The sequence below is a fragment of the Palaemon carinicauda genome, chromosome 24, assembly GCF_036898095.1.
Source record: "Palaemon carinicauda isolate YSFRI2023 chromosome 24, ASM3689809v2, whole genome shotgun sequence".
Lineage (NCBI taxonomy): Eukaryota > Metazoa > Arthropoda > Malacostraca > Decapoda > Palaemonidae > Palaemon > Palaemon carinicauda.
The window spans coordinates 105,578,681-105,583,617 of record NC_090748.1 but is presented as its reverse complement, the minus strand read 5'-3'; positions in this window follow the sequence as shown (position 1 = coordinate 105,583,617).

Genomic DNA, 4,937 nt, shown 5'->3' with positions numbered 1-4,937 from the left:
GTCTGAAAAAGTCTGAAAAATTACGTTACCTTCAAAGAACCTGCTTGCCAACCTCCTTTCCTAAATGAAGATGAGGGAAACGTATTTTTCAGACTTTTAGAATAATCTTAAAAGGATTGGTAACAGAAAATATGCTTCAAAAGAATGCAAATACTTTATAGGAAACAGGGAAATTAAGAAATAAATGAAATAGGAGAACTAACATGTATACATACGTACGTACGTACATACATACATACATACATACATACATATATATATATATATATATATATATATACATATATATATATATATATATATTATATATATATATATATATATATATATACAGTATATAGATATGTATATACAGTATATATATATATATATATATATATATATATATATATATATATATATATATATATATATATATATATATAACCAAGAACATATGTTTATATAAATATCTTACTAAAAGATATTGATCAATAGAATGGGTCATTCATATGAAGAGAATAAGAAGTTTTGGAAAGAAGTGAAGAGAGTAAGGAAGGCTGGTTCAAGAAATGAAGAGACAGTGAAAGATGGAAATGGAAGGTTTTTAAAAGGAGAGGAGGCAAGGAAAAGGTGGACGGAATATTTTGAAAGTTTACTGAATGTTGAGGATAATAGGGAGGCAGATATAATTGTTATTGCAGGTGTTGAGGTGCCGGTGATGGAGATGAGACTAAGAGAGAGATTACAAGAGAGGAAGTGAGGAGAGCACTAGATGACACGAGAGTAGGAAAAGCATCTGGTATGGATGGTGTGAGAGCTGAGATATTGAAGGAAGAGGGTGTGACTGTGCTTGAATGGTTGGTGAGTTGTTTAATATGTGTTTTGTGTTGTCAATGGTACCAGTAGATTGGGTTTTTGCATGTATTTTACCCCTATATAAGAGTAAGGGAGATGTGCATGAGTGTTGTAATTCAAAGGGTATTAGTTTGTTGAGTGTAGTTGGAAAAGTGTATGGTAGGGTACTGATTAATAGGATTAAGGATAAAACAGAGAATGCAATCTTGGAAGTACAGGGTGGTTTTAGAAGAGGTAGGGGTTGTATGAATCAGATTTTTACAGTTAGGCAGATATGCGAGAAATATTTAGCAAAGGTAAGGAGGTGTATGTTGTGTTTATGGATCTGGAGAAAGCATATGATAGAGTTGATAGGGAAGCAATGTGGAATGTGATGAGGTTATATGGAGTTGGTGGAAGGTTGTTGTAAGCCGTGAAAAGTTTCTACACAGGTAGTAAAGCATATGTTAGTATAGGAAATGAAGTGAGCGATTGGTTTCCGGTGAGAGTGGGGCTGAGACACGGATGTGTGATGTCGCCGTGGTTGTTTAACTTATATGTTGATGGAGTGGTGAGAGAGGTGAATGCTCGAGTGCTTGGACGAGGATTGAAACTGGTAGACGAGAATCACCATGAATGGAAGGTAAATCAGTTGTTGTTTGCGGATGATACTGTACTGGTTGCAGACTCGGAAGAGAAGCTTGGCCGATTAGTGACAGAATTTGGAAGGGTGTGTACGAGAAGGAAGTTTTGATTTAATGTGGTTAAGAGTAAGGTTATGAGATGTACGAGAAAGGAAGGTGGTTCAGGTTGCATGTCATGTTGAATGGAGAGTTTCTTGAGGAGGGGGATCAGTTTAAGTACTTGGGGGGTCTGTTGTTGCAGCAAATGGTGGAGTGGAAGCAGATGTACGTCAGAGAGTGAATGAAGGTTGCAAAGTGTTGGGGGCAGTTAAGGGAGTAGTAAAAAATAGAGGGTTGGGCATGAATGTAAAGAGATTTCTGTATGAGAAAGTGATTGTACCAACTGTGATGTATGGATCGGAGTTGTGGGGAATGAAAGCGTCGGGGAGACAGAAATTGAATGTGTTTGAGATGAAGTGTCTAAGGAGTATGGCTGGTGTATCTCGAGTAGATAGGGTTAGGAACGAAGTGGTGAGGGTGAGAACGGGTGTAAGAAATGAGTTAGCGGCTAGAGTGGATATGAATGTATTGAGGTGGTTTGGCCATGTTGATAGAATGGAAACTGGCTGTCTGCTAAAGAAGGTGATGAATGGAAGAGTTGATGGGAGAAGTACAAGAGGAAGGCCAAGGTTGGGTGGATGGATGGTGTGAAGAAAGCTCTGGGTGATAGGAGGATAGATGTGAGAGAGGCAAGAGAGCGTGCTAGAAATAGGAATGAATGGCGAGCGATTGTGACGCAGTTCCGGTAGGCCCTGCTGCTGCATCCGGTGCCTTAGATGACCGCGGAGGTAGCAGCAGTAGGAGATTCAGCGTTAAGAAGCTTCATCTGTTTTGGATAACGGGGGAGGGTGGGCTGTGGTACCCTAGCAGTACCAACCGAACTCGGTTGAGTCCCTTGTCAGGCTGGGAGGAACGTAGAGAGGAGAGATCCCCTTTTTTAGTTTTTTGTTTGATGTCGGCTACCCCCCAAAATTGGGGGAAGTGCCTTGGTATATGTATGTGTGTATGTAGAATGAAGAATTAATGAAATATTCACCATGTTCTTTTTCTTCTCTTTGTTATTATCATCTCTTATAATCTTATAATCGAGTTTACAATGATATAATTACTAAAACAATATTCTTAAAGAATATATATTTAATTTTAGATAGTTTTATTTACGTGCGATAATTCAGATCCATGTATTAAAGGATAGAATATTATAGCTTCCCCCCCCTCTCTCTCTCTCTCTCTCTCTCTCTCTCTCTCTTTCTCTCTCTCTCTCTCTCTCTCTCTCTCTCTCTCTCTCATATACATCTTCATCATCATCATCATCATCATCATATTCATCATCCTCGCAACAACAACAACAACAACAATAATAATGATAATACTACTACTACTACTACTACTACTACTACTACTACTACTACTACTACTACTACTACTACTACTAATAATAATAATAATAATAATAATAATAATAATAACCAGAAATCTTGCTCCACTGGCTTAAAATATTTCGACTTAGTTTTATATTCGTAAAATATTTAATCACAAATCATTTCTGTTATTTTTTTCTAACTACTCAAAACATTGTAAATTATCTTTCTGATTTCTAATATTACAAGATAATCAAAATGTTCCTTTTCCTTTTGCCTATACACTCACACACCGAATAGTCTGGCCTATTCATTATGTATTCTCTGTCCTCATACACCTGACAACACTGAGATTACCAAACAATTCTTCTTACTGCACTGTAATTGTTCAGTGGCCACTTTCCTCTTTGTAAGGGTAGAAGAGACTCTTTAGCTATGGTAAGCAGTTCTTCTAGGAGAAGGACACTCCAAAATCAAACCATTGTTCTCTAATCTTGGGTAGTGCCATAGCCTCTGTACCATGGTCTTCCACTGTCTTGGGTTAGAGTTCTCTTGCTTGAGGGTGCACTCGGGCACACTTTTGTATCTTATATCTTATATCTCTTCCTCATGTTTTTTAAGGTTTCTATAGTTTATAAAGTGATATTTATTTTAATGTTGGTGCTCGTCTTAAAATATTTAATTTTTCCTTGTTCCCTTTCCTCACTGAGCTATTTTCCCTGTTGGAGCACCTGGGCTTATAGCATCCTGCTTTTCCAACTAGGGTTGTAGCCTAGCAAGTAATAATAATAATAATAATAATAATATAACGAAGTAAACAAAGATTACTCTTGGGGAAAGTGCTGACAAAGGACATATTGGTAATCGATGACTTAACATTGGAGCGGTTTGTCACGGTGTAATGCTATTATCTGTATTGGTATCGAACACAAATCAAGAGTGGTGGTTTAGTCCCATTTATCAGATGGAGGATTCCGGTTTGTGTAATAATTTCCGGTGGAAGAGGGCCAATATCTGTCAGTAATTACGTAATTACGGGAAATTGGGTAAAACTCGCTGGTAAGAGACTGATGTTCGCCAGGTAAATCCTCGGACAGCTAGGTAGCGTCAGGTTCCAATTTCTATATGGTCTCTCGTGCATGGTTGATTTCGACCTGGCCTTTCATTAGAAGGGGCTAGCGTTCGATCCCAAGTATGAGGTAGAAATTTATTTATATATATATATATATATATATAATATATATATATATATATATATATATATATATATATATATGCAGTATATGCTATACGGCTGGACATATATATGTATGTATATATATACATATATATATGTATATATACACACATATATATATATATGTATATATATATATATATATATATATATATATGTATATATATATATATATATATATATATATATATATGTAGAGAGAGAGAGAGAGAGAGAGAGAGAGAGGAGAGAGAGAGAGAGAGAGAGAGAGAGAGAGAGAGTATATGCTATACGGCTGTATATATATATGCTCCCCCTTATATAACTACAAATCCAGAGAGAGAGAGAGAGAGAGAGAGAGAGAGGAGAGAGAGAGAGAGAGAGAGAGAGAGAGAGAGAGAGAGAGAGAGAGGAGTAAACACACAGCACATAAAATTCCCTTTCGAAGAAAGGAAAATAACATTACAGCTTACGCCCCTTACATCTTTATAACCTTTCCTAAATCCAGCTTACGTAAAAGATTTAATACCTAAAAAAATAAGAATATAAAAGAAGAGTTCCTATTTACGGCATATAATTAACAGACAAGTACAATAGAACAGTTACCTTGCTTAATTGTATCGCTAAATATGGTAATACGACATTTAAAAAAGAAAGGCAGACAATAGAATAATGGAGTACTTAATTAAAACTCGGCTTAATAAGATTCTTCCATTCACTGCGTCAGGTAATGACCCTGCCTATGTAGCTTAATCTTTTGTGTACACAACTGTTCTTATGTACACTTGACGTGTTACTTATGCTTATGCTTAGCCGTCCTTAGATACAGTTAACCTAACCTATTATGTGCACTTAACCGTT